Here is a 17979-nt window from a genome sequence, read left to right on the forward strand (position 1 = left end):
CAATCTTTAAGATTTGTCCAGAACAGTTATTCTTAATTTTTTGAATCATGAACTACAGTGAAAATCATTTGAGCCTTTATCATTACATTCTCAGAAAATCGTGGACCTTCGCCCAGGAATTATGCTCAGACATATAAATTGAAAACAATTTGTGTGATTTTTGAACTGATTATGGGCTCTTTGACACTGATCAGATGAAGAGCCCTTAGACAATCTGCCAGATCTTCTCATCTCCAATTCTTCACGAAATTTATAACTTTTGAATCAATCAGAGAGTTTTCCTGGAGGAAAAAAAAAATGATTTTCCGTATAACGTAGAATTCGAATAATAAATCATTGGATAAAAGGATATGGCCAGCCGTACTCTTGAGTTGTGAGGTCTCCATGGCTAAGAATGTTGTAAAATAAAGTTTGTTTCCAGTGATCTTTTTAGATCAGAAGTCAATGAGCTTTTCCTATAGATAGCAAATATTTTAGGTTTCCCAGGCCATAAAATCTCTGCCACAGCCACTCAGTTCTACCGTCGTAGCATGAGAGGAGCCATGTGCAGTGTGTAAACAAGTGAGCATGGCTGTATCCCAATAAAACTTTATTTACACAAACAAGCAGTGGGTAAGAATTGGCCTGTTGATTGCTGGCCTGTTTTTTGATGGTCAAAGCTATCTTTGAACTTCTCATTCAGCCTAACAGTCTTTTTACTATTCTGCCCTAAGCTTGAAATATAGCAACACTAAAAATCTACTTGTATCCTGATATTCAGGTATAATAATATCTATAATCTAAATTCCTTATTTTTCACCATACAAGTGTATAGTTGGGAAAAACTGCCAAAAAAAGAATACCTTTTTAATTTAAAAATATATTGTGCTTTTTAGATATGTTAGAACTACAGATTGCAACAATTTAATGCATTGATTTGTCTAAGACTGCATCCAAATTTCTTTTATCCTTTGCTTCGTGAAAGTACGTCAGATAGACCTTTACTGCAAGACATTCCTGTCAATTTGGTTTATTTAAATCCATAATTTAAGAAAAATGAATGCGTAGTCACTGGCAATTTTACAGCCAGACGCACTAGTAGTTATGAGATCCATCCCACTGCTTAGGCCTTTGGAAGTGGTAAGGAGAAAATAATCATTCAGTTGGCTTTTCTGTGTTTGACAAATTTTTCTTGAATAAAGGGTGGATGATAAAGGAATCAATATTTTAAATACACAGCATTAAAAATCTTGCCAAATGTCGCTGTTCCTGCACTGGAGTTAGTTGCATCTGTCCAGGGAGTTATGTGTTCTGTTTCTGTGCCTTATCGGTAATAAGGTAGTTTAGTCACACATCTCCCCGTTGTGTATACAAGTTTAATTTTTCATAATTCTGTCCTTAAGAAACACTGCATTCTTCTGAGACTAAAGATTAATAACAACATAAATTAGATTGTCTGGGTTTTCAGGGGATTTCACAGATTTAACACTCCATTCTGGTACATGAAAAAGCCAAGATTCATTTCTCAGGTTAAAGAGTCGAGGTCCTTTTCGTATAGTACTTTTACAACGTCAATTAATTATTTTTATTTCGCGCTTTATCCTGAGATAAAGATTTTGAATACTAATTGAAACTCAGCTCTAGTTACTGCCAAGGAAAACTTAAACCTTAAACCTTCCTTTCCTTATATGTAGCTTTTCGTAGTAACAGTTTAAATAATGTCTTATGTAAAGTGTCTTGGATGAGAAAAAAAAAAAAACCCTTGGTCCATAGAAATTTTATACTCAATATTATTTTTCTATATCTCACAAATCTTCTAAGTACTTGCCACTTTTCCCCCCTTTTCTCCCTTCAAGAATTTAAACTGTGATTTCTCTGGGATCTTTCCCCAAAGCCCTAAATTTTATGATAAATCCTCTCTCCTCCTGTTACTTTCACGTTTCTAATTTTTATTTTTCTTTTTGTTACATTTTGTACCTCTGTTGCTCTCTGCAATATTGATTAGAAATAGAAAGTAAACAAAACCCAGTAGAACTAGCGGAGAAATGTACTGGTCTGCAATCTTTCGACTTTTCCTGTTTGCTTTATTATCTCTTTTGTAAACGATCCTAATATTTCTTCCTCCCTTTTACGTTTTGCTAATTCAACATTTCTTAGTTCTCTATTCTGTGAAAGCTCATTACTAGGTTTCTGAGATTAGCATTTTTGCTATATTCTACTAAAAAGTACTTTTTACTGGCTTGTTGGTATTTGGTTGGCCTGTTTCAAACATCGATTGCCTCACTTTGGTCTTTATCACAATAGAACTCGACCTACCTAGAGCTCAAGGGAGCAATCAGTGGCAATGCTTTCATATATTTTAGGTGCAAAAATACTGCATCACTATGCTGTACCCCGAAACTTAACACAATACTGTAAAGCAACTACACTTCAATTTTTAAAAATGATTTGATCTGTCCATAGTCATCACAGTGGGACAGAAGGGTAAACTTATTGATAGATGTTCTTAACACTCTGATTTTTGAAAGAGTGGACCCAGCTAGTCATGCCACAAACTTCATTCCATTTCTACCTTGTTCTTTTAAAAGAGCTTTTCTCCCAAAACAGGAAGAGGATGCGCAGGTGTGCACACACCTATAGCAGGTGGTTCACACACGATCTGATTTTGTATTTCCATATCTCTGTCCCCATTTTACAGAGAATAATGTTGAAGCCAAGTAGTTCAGTTATTTTCCCAAAGTCATAAGTATAGTAAATAATGGATCCAAGATTTAATCTCTTATACATCTGTCTTGAAAATACCACGCTGTTTCTCATGTCTGTCTCCTTAAAGAGATGGATATTGCCTGGACCCCATTATAACCACCTAGGAAAAAGGTTTAAATATTTTATTTATTATAAAGTTTGGGGACTTCTAAATGAATATTACTAATATTATCTTTTTCACTGTTTTTTCACTAACCCTAAGAAAAGCCAACATAATAAACTTATAGACTGAGGCATTTATTTGTTAATCTAAGGAACGTTTCTTGGACGCCTCCCTGCGAATGATACCGTGTAAGATGCTGAGGAGACGTAAAGATGAAACACAGGCTCCGACTTGAAAGCATTGTTTTCATTGGCCACTCCCCCCAATTAAGAGTCTGTTTCCTCATCTGTAAAGTGAATAAAATCAAAGTACTTGCCTCATTTACTTTTTCTCACGTAGTTACTTTTATTATCCCCCATTTTACTGATGAGGAAACTAAGGCACAGAGAAGTTAAGTGACTTTCTTAAGGTCACACAGCTAATCGATGGTGGAGCTGCGATTTGAACCCAGGCAGTCTGGCTTCGCTGTGCGTTCTCAGCCGCTGTGTCACGCTGCCTGCGGGAAGGTCAGTAGACACCACACGAGAAGTGAATTGACGCTGGCTTCTTTCTGTTCTGATGCACATGGGGTCCCAGGTTCCTTGTTACTCCATTTGTGAATCTTACAGTTTTTGGTGCCACTCGTTAAAAAATAGGTTCAATGTCTTATGTGTTAGTCAAAGAAAATACAAGGACTTAGAAAATTTTGTCTTTCTCTTTAACCAGGTTTAAAATGAAATAAAATTACTTACTTAAAAAAATTATAGGAGTAACAATAAGTAACTCTGATCTCAGAGAGCTGTTTTGAGAATCAAATTAGACTATAGGATCCCATAATAGCTTTAGCAGAGAATAGATGCTTGATAAATAATTTGTGCTTTATAAAAAGAAAACTGCTGAAACATTTTTGCATTTACTGCTAGGAAAGAGCTGTCCATGTCTTCCAAGAATGAGGGAGAAAATAGCCTTCTTGTTCTAAATTTGAAAGGGTTTGTGAAATCTCATTAAAACTAAAACTTAACCCTGCACTAGTGTAACAGGGCATGTGTCTCGTTTATTGCTCTGCCCACAGCCGGAATATGGTGCCAAGAGCATCGTACACGACTGAGTTGTCGGGGGGGGGGGGAGGGGCGGGAGAAACCCACCTGTGGTACCCAGCAAAATTACAAATCGGTCAATATTTGTGTTAGTTGATTTTATTTGTAATTCTGTTTGGGGAAGCAAAGGCTGAAAAGAACATTCCGGGACAAGGGGAATAAAAGTTTATACCTTTTGAATTCCTAATACGTGCTGTGTAATATGTGAGGCATGTTCTCATGTGTGATCTTATTTGTGCCTTCTGTCGCAATCCTTATAAACGTGGTCAGTGGGCCCTAGGTCAAGCTTTTCCCAGGACTTGGAAATAAGGGAAACCGCATTGCCCTTGACAAGCGCACGGTGACACCAGCACGTACAGGATGACGGCAGGACCACTCGCAGCCACCTGCCAGGCCCCCAGGATGAGCCCACGCAGAGAGGATCGTGAATCGGGAGGAGGGTGGGCGGAACTGGAGACACAGTCATAACTTCCGCTTATGAGCACTTACCCTGCGCCAAGCAGGGCACTGAGAACTTTTCGTTCTTTTCCTAACACTGTGAGAAAGTGGCAGACTTGGAACTTGCCACCTGGCCTGCGTGGCTCTGAGATCTGTAGTCCTGGAATCACAGGTCCTGTCGGTCTGCTGTCTGTGGGGAGCGGATGCCTCCTGGGGCCGTAAGGAGTTCTGATGAGTATTAACTACATCATCATCATCATCATCATCATCATCATCATCATTATTATTATTGTTGTTATTGTTATTGTTATTATTTTGGCTACCCAATAGCAAACTCTGTTCCTATGCCTGGGACGTTCATACAGTGTGTGTCTTGGTCGGAGGCCCAGCCAAGCTGAGGCACCCGCCAGGAAGGCACGGTCAAGGAAGCAGAGAAGCAGAAGCAGTGGGGATGTTGTTCTGGGCTCAGAGCGGCTGTAGCTCATCCAGTTTTAAGGGACCTCAGCGTCGGAGGTGCCCTGCTGGCCCCAGTGACCTTGCCAGCTGGAGCCACGGGCAGCACACTGCTGCTCCCCGAGTTCCCTAACCAGGTGTCAGAGCCCTACTTCATTCCTGTTCATCTTCTGATCCCGGCTCCCCATCCTTCCTGTGACCCTGTGAGTTAACCAACAGTTCATTTCCATGAATTCTTATCCTCCGATCATAACGTGACTGACACAGCGTCACAGTCAACATAACTCCAGGAGTCTCTGTAGGGAGGGTTGAAAGGAGCTGTCTTTGCCTCATGCATTAAAATCTTAGTCCTATAGTTCCCTGCCCTTGTTCTTCTTGTCAAGCAAACTTTTGATCATGATTTGCTTCAGTCCATGGAGAAACACTGAGCTAGTCCTGCTGACGGGAGAATTCCCATTCACCAGAATGGTTCTGCTTCCCATCATTGCCGAGTCCAAGCTCATACTGCTCGCTGCACAACAGCCCAATAAATCGAGGGGTCAGTTTTGGGGGCAACGAATAGTGACTTTATGCAGAAAGCCAGCAGACCGAGGATATGGAGGACTAGTGTCCCAGAGGACCACCGTGCCTGAGTTAGAATTCAGGTTTCTTTATACTAACAACGGGGAGAGGGTAAAGTCAAACATTTCCTGTTTCCCGTCAGCCTCCAGAGGGGTGGTGTTCATTTTTTGCTTCCTGCAGTTACTCACAGGTGGGCCTGGTCAGGGTATTTCCTGTGAACTAAACAAAGGTATTTTAGCTTAATGCTTATTAAGGAGGGGAGGTGGGGTTCCCAGAGTTGGGCCACTAAGTATAATGTAAGCTTATAGATAACATCCCTTCGGTGGTTAACAAGCAATAGAATGCAAGTTAAAGTAGAAGAAAGAGATCTAACAGAGTCAGATGTGTTCTTCCCTAGGACGTCGGGTTAATACGTGGATCTTTGGGCTTTCTGACAGTGTCGGGAGTTTGGTTATGTGAATCTGCTTTTGAGAGCTGCATACACTCTGACGTGCTAATCACTCATCTGCCCAAGGGCCAGAACAGAAGGTTTTGGTGGATTCACCAAATGTCCCCCAATATTAGCCTCTTTAAGAAAAAACTGTCCATTTCTCAACATTTCTATTATCTTGCCTTTCTCTAAACTTTTCCACCATGGAGATGAATACAAACAAACCAGTGTAGAACAAATATCTGGCAATATAACTGTCAAAAAAAAAAGACAATTGAAAGTTTCAGCATTCATGATCTTCATATGATCCAAGTGTTGGAAGTCTACCAAACTGTTAACAGTAACAGAAAATTCCAAGATCAAAACTTAAGTTTTACAAAATGAGGGAAGATCAGATGGAGAGTTAACCTCTGAATTCCATCTGGGGGTGTAGGGAGCCAGAGACAAACTCTAAAATCATGTCGGAGTGACAACAATTAGAACTAGAAAGGACTCCGTTAGTAGATTATAAGGCAAGAATGGTCTGAGGGGAGATTCTCGGGGACAGGGTTCAGCTGAAGGTTTTCAAAGGGCCACAAATAGAGAGAGAAAGGCACTGCAGCTCACGTGTGTGGAGAAGGGAGGTAATCCACAGCAAGTGCCCTCTAAGCTTTCATCAGTTCCTGGAAACGTGATGAATGTGCACAAAATCTGACTAGCGAACCTGAGAGAGGGTGGTCGGCTACAGTGGAAGCTGAGCATCAGCAAACACGGGAGGGCAGGGGCCGAGCTTGGAGCCACGGGCAAAACTCTTAGGCAATGAGTTTTAAGCAAAAGGGAAAGAAAGAGAGTTTTGTAGCATCCACCGATCTCAATCACAAAAATTGTAAACACTGAGGCTGCTTCATACCACGGATAACACCAGTGCCTCCCAGTGCCTCCAATCACTCTTAAAAACAAGTTTTAAAATCCCCCTATCAAGAAAAAAGCCCTTTGACATGGGCCATGGCATGGCATTTATGAATATGACACCAAAGGTGCAAGCAAAAAAGCAAAAGCAAAAAGGTGGGGCTACATCAAAGCAAAAAGCTCCTGCACAGCAGAAGAAACAATCAACAAAATGAAAAAGCAACCTTCAGGATGGGAGAAAATATTTGTAAACCACATATCTGATAAGGGGCTAATATCTAATAATAAAATATAAGAAACTCACACAACTCAATAATTAAAAAAAATCATCCAATTTAAAAAATGAGCAAAGGCCCTGAATAGATATTTTTTTCTAAAGAAGATATGCAAATGACCACCGAGTACATGAAAAGGCACTCATCAGGGAAATGCAAATCAAAATCACAAGGAGAGATCACCTCACACCTGTCGGAATGGCTGTGATCCAAAAGACAAAAGAAAAGTGCCGGTGAGGAGGCAGAGGGAAGGGAACTCTGGTACATTGCTGGTGGGAACGTAAGCTAGTCCTATCCTATATGTTCATAACAGCATAGACAAAAGGCAAGACGTGGAAATAACCTAAGCGATCTGTCATCACTGATGGATGACTCGGTAAAGAAAATGTGGCATTATTGAGACATAAAAAGAAGGAAATACTGCCATAAATGGACCTGTAATAATGGGCCTGTAAAGTGGACCTGCCATAAATGGGCATGATGCTAAGTCCAATAAGTGAGACAGAGGAAGGTAAATACAGAGAGCAGATTGGCGGTCACCAGGCGCAGGAGGTGGCGGGGCAGGGAATAGGCTGAAGGCCATCAAAGGGTACAAGCTTTTATTTTAGGATGAATAAGTTCTGGGGATGGACAGCTTGGTTCTTGTGGCTGTAGTTGCCAGTACTGTGTTGTATATTTGAGAGCTGCTGAGGTAGTAGGTCTTAAGAGCTCTTACCACAGCAACAAAAAAGGGACTGCGTTAGATGTTGGGTGTTAACTCACCTTAGTGTGATAATCATTTAGCAACACATACAAGTGTCAAATCATGTCTTACACCTTAAACGTATGCCACGCTGTATGTCAGCTGTACCCCCATAAAGCTGGGGGGTAATGAATTGCAGTAACAGTGACAAAAGAAATAAGATCCTCCAAGACTTCTGGTCAGATTTACTGAAAATACATGATATTTCGGCTATTTCTGTTTAAATAGTCTTGAAATTTGAGGCACATTAAATAAACTCAGTTTATTCAATCTCTGAGTGAAAGTACTCAAACAGGAGTATAAAATTCTCAGGTCCCCAGATAGGGTTTTACACACTCAGCTGTCCAACTGTGAACGCTAATTTAAAACCATTTTCTATATCTTTCCTTTTGTCCATGTTAAAAAGATAACAAGAATTTCATTTTTTGACTAAATTGCCACTGAGAAGTTAACTTATTTTTCCCCACCCATCTCAGAATCAAAGGAACTCTTAGTTTCAGCTCAAAGCTTATCTTGTCTGTTGTGTTTTGTTATTTAAAACAGCCCACCAAAGACAGCCCAGTATTTTATACCAGCGCCTTTAAAAATGCATGAGGATGTGCTTATACAGTATCATCACAAACTTTAAGGCATCATCCATCTCTAAGAACCATCCTCCTAAATCTGCACCAGTGCCCTCAGTCATTGTAAAGCACACATTTTCTGATTCACAGCATCTTAGAAGCTTCCAAGAGTTTAAGCTTTGAAAGCTTTCAAAATGGTTTATTGATCTAAAGTGCCTGTTGGGAAAGTCTGATTTATGTCTCCCACTTAAGATCGCATTGTCTGTACTCATCTATATTCCTCTGAAGTTTGACAGTTTTTTCCCACAGTTCTTAGTATCTTCACTTATTCCATCATATCTGACATAATCCATCAAAGCTAAAAACCAAATAAATAAATAGATAGAGGAAGAGAGACACACTGTATCAAAAATATAATTATTTCTTTTGTTGTTTTTGGTGGGGAGGCAATTAGGTTTATTTATTTTTAGAAGAGGTTCTGGGGATTGAACCCAGGACCTCATGCGTGTTAAGCATGTGCTCTACCACTTGAGCTATACCCTCCCCCTTATAAGTATTTCTTTTATTCTTGATTTTGACTAAGCTACGTAATGTAGATTCATATTCAAACATGGAGTCAGTAAGAATCTTCATTAACTACAGCTAATCAAGTTTTTCTAAAGTCTCAAAATGTAATTGACACTGAGTTTGGCTTCAGAGAAAGAACTGAACTGAGTTTGAATAGGTTATTTTATTTCAAGAAAACCAACAAAGGAAAACTAATTGTACTCCATTACTGCTACGAAGTAAAGAACTGCCATCAGTGGGTCCTACCCCAAGAGTAATGTTAGCCTTTATGGTTTTATTTCTCAATGCTTCAGTTACTTTATATGCATTATATCTGCATTTGAAATTGCATATACATTCTTATGTCACTGAAAGAAAACGTAACGTGACGACAGGCAAAACCTCTGGAGGTAACCGTCCCATCCACGTAAATTGGATGAGGATAGAAACCAGTGACAACATGGATCTTACAACACGTTACATTGATGACTTCGTTGTATTTCTTTACCCAGACTGTGTTTGTCAGGGAGTCACTGGAACACTGTTCTAGAATTTCTTCCTAGTGGTTCTATACATTGAACAGCAGTAAGAGACTTAAGAGACGTCTGTCACCTGTGATGAAGCCCACCTGATAAACTCGTGACGTGTCTGAAATTTAAAGCCAAGCAAAAGTCTTAAAGTGTGAATCATGGACATGAAGTTTTGTGTCTTTCTCTGTGTCTTAGTTGTAACGCGTGTCACAATTTACATTTATTTTGTTTCTGGTTTTGTAGTGTTGGTTCGTCCTTTCATTTGATCGTTAGCTCCGTGAGATCACGTAGCTGTCGCTCCCTGTCACGGCCCATAGTGTCACCTGGTAGCTGACGCAGACTAGGTTCCCATGAGTACCTTTTGAAAGAATAGTAAAAAGGATCAGATGTTTGCCAGACGTGTTTCTCATGGGTCAGTTGTGAGGCCAGCCCAGGAGACTTTCAGCACCTCTGGTAGATACCAAGAAAGAGAAGGTATGAGAATACAAAGGAATGGAGTTTATTCTTCAGTGAGGCTGCACAGCCGTATGGTCATTTCTCTGTGCTGTTCCCAAACTTCCTCCCGAGCCGTGGTGACTGTCTCTACCATTATTGTACGTGACCCAGACATACCTGGAGCCGTGGATTCTGCAGGAGTCGCTCCAGTGTGGAGACGAACAATAAAATGAGAAGTAATGACTAGATTACAACCAGACCACGGCCAAATGGTTTGTTTTATGAGCAAATTGCATCATTATGCTAAGAAAATGAATTGTTTATCATTCTAATCCCCTCCCTCGGAATTAGATTTTAACTGCTGTTGTTTAATAAAATACTAATTATTGACTGGTGGTTTCCAATTAAACTCCATGACATGACACCGGGCCTGCAGAGCCCTGGGTGTGGCTTCCAAACTGTCTGCAGCAAAGAAATCCCATTTGGCACTCTCTGATCAGAGTTCGCACTGGAGTTGAAATCTATTTTTCATCCTTGTCTTGGTCACTCTCCATCTTATCATATTAGTGTCAGAGTTGGGATGACATGTTCTTTCTACTACAGTAAAATAGCTGGAATGATTCACAGACACAAAACAGCAGCAAACCAAGATGCATTCCCCGTACGCTTGGAAGGCATATAGAAAGCGTGTCAGGAACTGGACAGACACGAATTTGAGAACATTTTTCATAAGGTGGAAATTGGATCAAAGTGTTAATGTTTATGCTATTTCTAGACTAATGTATAATGCACATTAATCTTGAAATACATTAAAAAATTCTTTTGGGGGGAATTATAAAGAAAAGATGCACCAGAAAAAAAATAAATCTTAGTGGTAATGACTCTTCAGTAAATTAACATTTTAGTGGGGAAAATGACCGTGTGATCACTAATACATTGATTTCTTTACCTGGAATTTTAACAGGATTTCAGGGTAAGTGTACAGAAAAAGCGCCACAGGTGAAATTCATTCATGGCTGATTCCAAAGGAAGCAATTACAGTCAACTATTTAAAACCTGGAATTTTCAGGATGTTATTCATGTGTTTATTTTTATTTTTTTCTAATTTATAGGTGAAACACAGAACTTTGTGATAATATGGAGACAAACCATGAAACTGTTTTGCATGACAGAGTCTCGGCAGTTACCCTCATCACTCACCTGTTGAACCATTCATTCTTCAGGAATATATTGATTGAATTCATGACCTTCGAAGAGCTTAAAGTAAGTTGCATATTTTACATTTACAGAAAGGTAATGTCTCAGATCTGTAACAATTTTGGTAATAACAATTATCATACTAAGATACTATGCAGAGCCTCTTGAAAAAATGAATCACATTTAACTAAAATTTTCCCGAAAAATGACATTTCACAGTAAGTGAGAATGTAACTGATTATTTTTAGCATAACATTTTATTTAGGTGAAAAAAAGCTTCCATCATTAAATATTCCTTTTTTTGGCTGAAAATAATGTCACCACTTTTGTACCATGATTATGTAATTTGTAAGCATCAAGGGAAGGTGAGTGAGGGATACATGAGAACTCTGCCCAATTTGCAGTTTCTCTGTAAGTTTAAATTTTTTCCCAAATAAAGAGGTTTTTTAAGGGTGCTCATCACTTGTTTAGCATTTAGAGCCAATCTATGTGAAGGAAATTCATCATGATGAAAATCAGTTTTATTAAGTACCGTGGAGAGAATAGATAAATGGAGAGTATTTCAGAAAATGACTTAACAATGCACTGAATGGTGCAAACTGTGCGTGGACGTCAACAGCTGACGTGCTTCTAGAATGATCTCAACAGAAGAATAAATGTGGACCGTTTTATTGGAACAGTAGACACAAAACCAGCCATGTGTACACAAAAGTGAAATAACTAATAAAGATGGCTAATGCTTATGGACTCTTATTTGCAAGGCACATTAAATCTTCCAGAAAGGGCATGAGTTAAGTATCAGATTTGACCTCTTCAAACAGTCAAATCTCTTCCACAAAGTTACAGAGCTAACAAGAGGCTGAACTGTGATTTGTCTTAAAGTCCTGAACTGTGATTTCAACACAGGCTGATGAGGCTCCAGGCCGGTGCACTTGACCACAGGGCTGTGTGGTGTACCTTTAATCTTTGAGTTTGACATTTCCTCTGTAGCAGAAATGCTGGGTTTGCATCTTGTCCCCTTCTCTGGCTGAGAATGAGGAGCAGCGGGCATCCCTGAGTGGAAAAGACCTTCAGTTTATTGTTTCAGGGCAGTTTTTCTCTTCGACAAGCAGGGAATGATCCCAACCTTGAATTCATGGTCACCGTATACCAACCCAGTCAGCTAAATTGGCCAGAGGACTGTGATGTCACAGGTGTGCTGTGACAGCAACTCAACCTGTCCGAGCCATGGGATCCCCTCCAGAAGTCATAGGCTCCATCCCATATTGGAGGGTGCCAGGCTGAACCACATTCAGACAAGCACAGTCAGTCCCACACACTTTTAGTAGCCATTCAGCAGACCATGTTTTGTGCTTCATAATGGCATTATTTGGGACTTTGTTCTATGTATTAAAAAAACCTCAATAGCCCTAATTTCCAGTCTGTGGAATTTCTAAAATAGCATGTGAAGATTTCTATAAATATAGCCTATAATCTCCATCTTAGTGTTGTGCTTCAATGCAATTCGTTATTCATTAGTGAGGAATTTGAAAGAAATACCTGGTTCTCATCACTTACAGAAAACAGCATATAAAAACAGAAGAAAAGAAGTGCAAAGTTTAATCTGAAGTAACTATCTTGTTCTACTGCTGTTAACAATATTAGCTTTCTTTGAGGTAAACTTTCCTGAATATGCCATAACAGTGTTTAATAATAATATCTTTTTGAATCTAAAATTTTGACATTTGTTTCAAATTCATAAAATGAAAAGTAAGAGGGGCTTTCCAGCCCATAAAATGAGGGGGAAGGAAGACATTAACACGGGGACTCAGCCAAAAGGGATCTGAGCATTCCTAACCCACTGGACTAGAAAATCTTAAAAGAGCTCACTTCTGAGATAAGCAGTACCTAGTGGTGACGGGCACCCTGGGGAAGTCATAAGAATACTAAGCCAAATGTTAATTCCCCAATATTCCCGCTATTTAAAGCTCTGATTGAAGGAGTGAAAGGGTCATTTCTGACCCTAGAGGGACTTTTTCCCTAGCAGTTTCTGCCAAAACTTGAAATAACAGTCACATGATTTCTGGTCAACATAATGAACTTGCGTGAACCTCAAAAAACGTTGCCAGTTTACTGTCTTTTGGTAATATTCCTGACAGTGATTTTTCAATAAGAAAACATTTGAAAGGCTATGGAAGTACACTACACTCATCATTGTTTCATTGACTTTTATAAAAAGCAGGTTATGTGAAGAACTGGGAGTCTGAGTTACTTTGACTATAGTGTATTTTCTTCAGTTTTTGTTGGATCATTTGTAAAGATCACCCCCCAGGCCCCACTCCCATCCCTCCCTTATCCCCTCCGCAACCCCCATCAACCCCTGCCCCCCACCACTCCAGAATCTCTGATTCAGTGCTAATTAGCTTGATGCCTGCGGGCAAGTCTCTTAACATCTTTGGCCTCTGGTTTGTTATCTGCAAAATGAGAGTTTGTGAGTAGATGAATTCTAATGCACAAATTGGTTTTGAAAAAACATGATTGTGAATTTAAATCTCATATTTACAGAAAATAGATATCGACATTTTAGGGTTTGTGGGAACGTAGTCCTTTACAATGTTTTGTATGTTTTGAACCTCAGCTTTATTTTTCTTTTATCTGAAATGGTTAAAAAGAACTTTACAGATAACTTGAGAGTGGTATTAATCGGTTTACCCACATAAACAATTGCTGAAAGAAACGTAAGTTTGGATATCAAGCTGAAAACTGGAAGTGCCAGGTGATACCCACCACTTTATGTGTGTCGGCCTGCCTAGTTTTGTACCACTCGGTATGGATAAGACCTTTTCTTAAAGCTCTTTATGCATGATTAGTGAAGCTTTGTCTTAAGACAAGAAAAAAGAAATGGAGGAAGTATTTTATTTATAATTGAGTCAAAAAAGGCTACTCATTAGCTATGCCTTCATAACATTTCATCAAACTAATCCACATACAAAACTCTTTGTCCTTTCTTCCTGTCCTTCTCCATTTTTCTAGACTTCCTTATCCTAACTGGCTGCAGAAACACAATCATGTGACTGGACATAAATTTCAAAATAAAAAGCAGAGGCATTCAGAGGACAATGGAGGTTGATGGAGAGTGTGTTGTGCTCCTTTTTATAACAGGTTCTCCTTTTCCTCCTTTACTTTTTTTAGGGGGAAGGATAATTAGGTTTATTTATTTGTTTGTTTTTTGATGGAGGTCCTGGGAACTAAACCCAAGACCTTGTGCATGCTAAGCAGGCACTCTACCACTGAGCCACAGCCTCCCCCAGTCCTTTCTCTAGGGTTAGGGCTTGGACCAGGGCTATGAAGTCATCTGATAAATGTTCCCAGGATGTTTTAGAACAGGTTTAGATTTTCAAATTTGAAGAGTTGTGTCCAAGTTCTGATTTACATGTCCGAGGCTTCCCTGGCCCCAAACAGTTTTCACAGTCAGAGTCTTCTGAACTGGAAATTCACAGAAGACCACTAAGGCTCAGGAAGCACGCTCCATGTTTCTTCATGTAAAATATGCTAGAAAGTTCTTGATACCCTTTTGAGAGAGAGCAAAACTGCACTTTTACCGATGGTGATTCTTTTGGTTTTAAGTGAGAATGGAGGGCAGACTCTACCATCTGTGACCAGGGGCGTGGATGCTGCCAGCCTGGCAGCCTTATCTCGGTCCACTGTGGTCGCCTTTGGTTCTGAAAATTCTATCAGGGTGCTGGCCTTTCCCACTTAGAAATCTACATGCACTCTCAAATTAAATCTGTGCTTTGCCTACAGAATCACTCCTGTCTTTTAAGTCTCTCGGTGGCGTTGATTCCACCGGCACTCTTTAAATCAGTCAGGTGGATGTGCGTGGAATCATCTGGAGGGTCTGCCTTCCGTCCGCAGTTCATAGCACTGCTCATCAAGGCCTGACACCTGTCCTCAGGATGCCGTCATTTCTTCTCCAGATTTCTTTTCCATCCCACCATGTGAATCCCAAATCAAATCAACCCTGAGATCCTGGCACATCCATTATTCATCTATGGATGAGGTATTGCTAGCAAAATTTAACATAGCGAAGCAGAGAAAAGGGTAACGAATATGCTAGTTGGAGAGATATAGAGGAAGAGGGAAAAGATGGAGAGAGAGAGAAAAACAGAGCGATCGATTAAGAACACAGGTGAGGTGCAGATGCAGACCAGGTAGAGCCAACAGCTTGGTACGTGCAAAGCTGTAGCAGGAACGCTAATAAGGTCTTTATTCTTTCAAAGAAAGCATTATTAATTAAACCTTGAAGGTGACTGAGGAAGGAAGAGATTTGAGTAGGACCCCAACACCTTCTGGAAGAGATCGAAACTCTCTTCTCAAAGAGAATTTTCATCTAAGAGGTCCTAGGTCCTCTCCAAGACCTAGGAGTAGAAGCAAGAAGGATCGTGAAGGACAGCAGATTCCTAGGATAAAGTCCCTGTGGAAATCAGAGATTCGGGGCAAGCGTGATGGCCCCTGGCCCTAGAATGGGGTGGTGACAGAGGCTATGTTTCTGGGTTGGTGGCCCAGTTGACTCTGGCCTGGACTCCGACCCCTGAACTACAGATTTTAAACCACAGGAAGTGGTTTTGCTCGTGAGCCACTCAAACCACAGTGTCATAAAGAGTGAACAGTGGGAACCCCAGTCCGTTTGGCACGGAGGGACAATATAGGCAGTTGAACACCGGGGAAGGGACATCCTTCCTCCTCTCCTGAGGACGTGCAGCCAGGCCTTCAGTAGAAGGAAATCCCGCCCGTCTGCCTGACAGCCACTCCAGGGGCTTCGTAGCCGCACTTGGCACAGGGTCACGTCAGACCTGCGAGTCCAGGCAGCTGGGACAGGAGTGGCCTCAGAGAGAGTTAGCCCACGCGGTGAAGAGAGATTTCTTTCTGCCTTTGCGGGTTGATTGATCTTTGTAATTGTGTAAGACACAGGAGGCAGAACCGACAGCTGAGGACAGAGGGTGCTTGAGGTTAGGAAGTTTTTGGATTGTCTGTCCATCAAGAGTAGGAGGCCATAGAAAACTCCAACTGTATATTTTAGGACCTGCGTGAGCCAGTTTTCGCACCTGAGCTGTTAAAAGGAGTCATTTTACTTACAAAGACGATGCTGAAGCCCCTCTGGGAGAACTGTCTCCGGAAACAGTTGGCACTTTGCAAACCCCCTAACTTTTCAAAGCTGTCAGAGAGAAAGTGTTCAGTTCTGAGCACCTGAGTCCCTTCTCACCTATGAAAACTCTAACGACAGATGGCCTGAAAGTTTGTGTCTGAAGGGACTTTAACCCGTGGCTCGGAGTTATTTTGTTAAGTCATTACCAGACAATAAACCAGACTTTCTCTTTGTTTACATCTGCCTGATCAGGAAGGGTTAGATGTTTTCACTGTCTTTGAAAAAAGCCAAAGAAACAAGATATTTCCAGCAGTTTATTTGAACAAAATGGCTTCGGTTTAGCGTAACGATTTCTTAAATTCCATTTTTAAGTCCTTGGTGAAGAGAGCAAGTCAGCCCCATTCAGACTTTTCCCAAGCTGCGTGCGGCTCTGTGGCCATTGTTTAGCCAGATTCAGAGGCTCGTGTCATCAGTCTGCAGGGACGGCAGGTCGGGAAGAGAGATGAACTTGGCTGGCAAAGCTGGCAGCCTGAAAATGTTTGTCTCCTTCTTATGCTTTAAAAAAATCTGTGTAAAAATGTTTTGCTCATAGTTCTCACCTATCCATCTATAATAAAGATTTGTACATCTTAAATTCTGTCTTTTAAAAAAAATTATAACTAAGTTATTCTATAAGTTAATCAATTATGAAATTGAAGCCGACACAGTAATATAGAAGGAACAGAAAGTCAAGTTTTGTAAAAGTTAGGACAGGAGTGAACTAGAGCTAAACGAAACATATGATTTCTGGAAGAAACGGCGTGAGAAACAAGAACATAATGCACTTCTAGGAAGAGCATTTTTTTTTCCATGATTGAGACTCCTGTTGGCAGTTCTTTATTGATGTGAACGCTGACCATACCTATTATATTATTGTGAAATTAAAGTCATATTTTTTATATAAATAAAGTGAAAAATTGGACCTCAAGGTTTGATGTGTCACAAGATGTGTGACAAAATGCATTCACAATAACCAGTAAAGAGCTGCAAACCCCAAAGGGCATGAGCTGTGTGAGCTGGCACCAACTCTGGGATTTGGAAATTATTTTGTAATTATTTCTTTTTGGTCTCTGGCATGTATGTTTCGTGTATTTCTTTCTTTTTACCCAGAGTGTAGTTTTGCGTGCGTGGTGACCACAAGAGAAGAAGGGCACTGTGGGAAGAGTGCTTGTGTGGTTGCCATTGTAATCTGATCAGTGTCAGTAAACAGTATGTCTGAAAGCTATTCATACAAAAATAAACAGCTCTTTAGTAGCTGTTCTTCCAATGCTCCAAGAAGGGAACAATTTACCCACAAGGGAGCAAGTGTATTGAGTACAAAAATAATGCATTGACGAATAACAAATTTTCTCCCAAGACACTGTCTTTTGGGGATCTGCCCCACCACCATCATATTAAAGCATCCCATAAATTGACAGTGAAATAGTGATCACCAGTGATTTCAATAAAAATTTTTAAAACTTGGGCTCATCATGTGGAAAAATCAGGTGAAAATTAAGGGATTATCCTTGGGTTTAAGTTGGCAGAATAATCCAGGATGTAATGTTATCAGTCATTGACAAGTGGTCCTGGGTGCTTCCTCTGTGCCCGTCACCTCAGTCTTGTTTGTCCGTGGATTCACATGTCTCGTTCTCAGTCCTTGATATTAGAAACTGGGGAGTCACACTTGGATCTCACCTTTTTCTCTTTCTTTTTTTTTTCTCTCTACCTCATTTCATCATAATTTCACCTCCCAACCCTTTCTGACTTGTGTTTCTTCTTCTCTGTGTCTCCCAGTGCTGGTCCAGCTCCTTTCATCACTCACCTGAACTACTTCACTGTCTTTTTACGTCT

General features: G+C 40.3%; 1 protein-coding gene across 9 annotated transcripts in view; it reads left to right on the forward strand.

Moving 5' to 3' along the window:
• Nucleotides 1-17979, forward strand: part of NEIL3 (nei like DNA glycosylase 3) — a 357474-nt gene that overhangs the window by 253807 nt on the left and 85688 nt on the right. For all 9 annotated transcript variants that reach the window (XM_074353672.1, XM_074353677.1, XM_074353676.1 and 6 more), the window contains one exon: nucleotides 10898-11048. The gene's annotated coding sequence lies outside the window, so the exon portion shown is untranslated. The remainder of the gene's footprint in view (nucleotides 1-10897; nucleotides 11049-17979) is intronic.

The sequence above is a fragment of the Camelus bactrianus genome, chromosome 26 (assembly GCF_048773025.1).
Source record: "Camelus bactrianus isolate YW-2024 breed Bactrian camel chromosome 26, ASM4877302v1, whole genome shotgun sequence".
Classification (NCBI taxonomy): Eukaryota; Metazoa; Chordata; class Mammalia; order Artiodactyla; family Camelidae; genus Camelus; species Camelus bactrianus.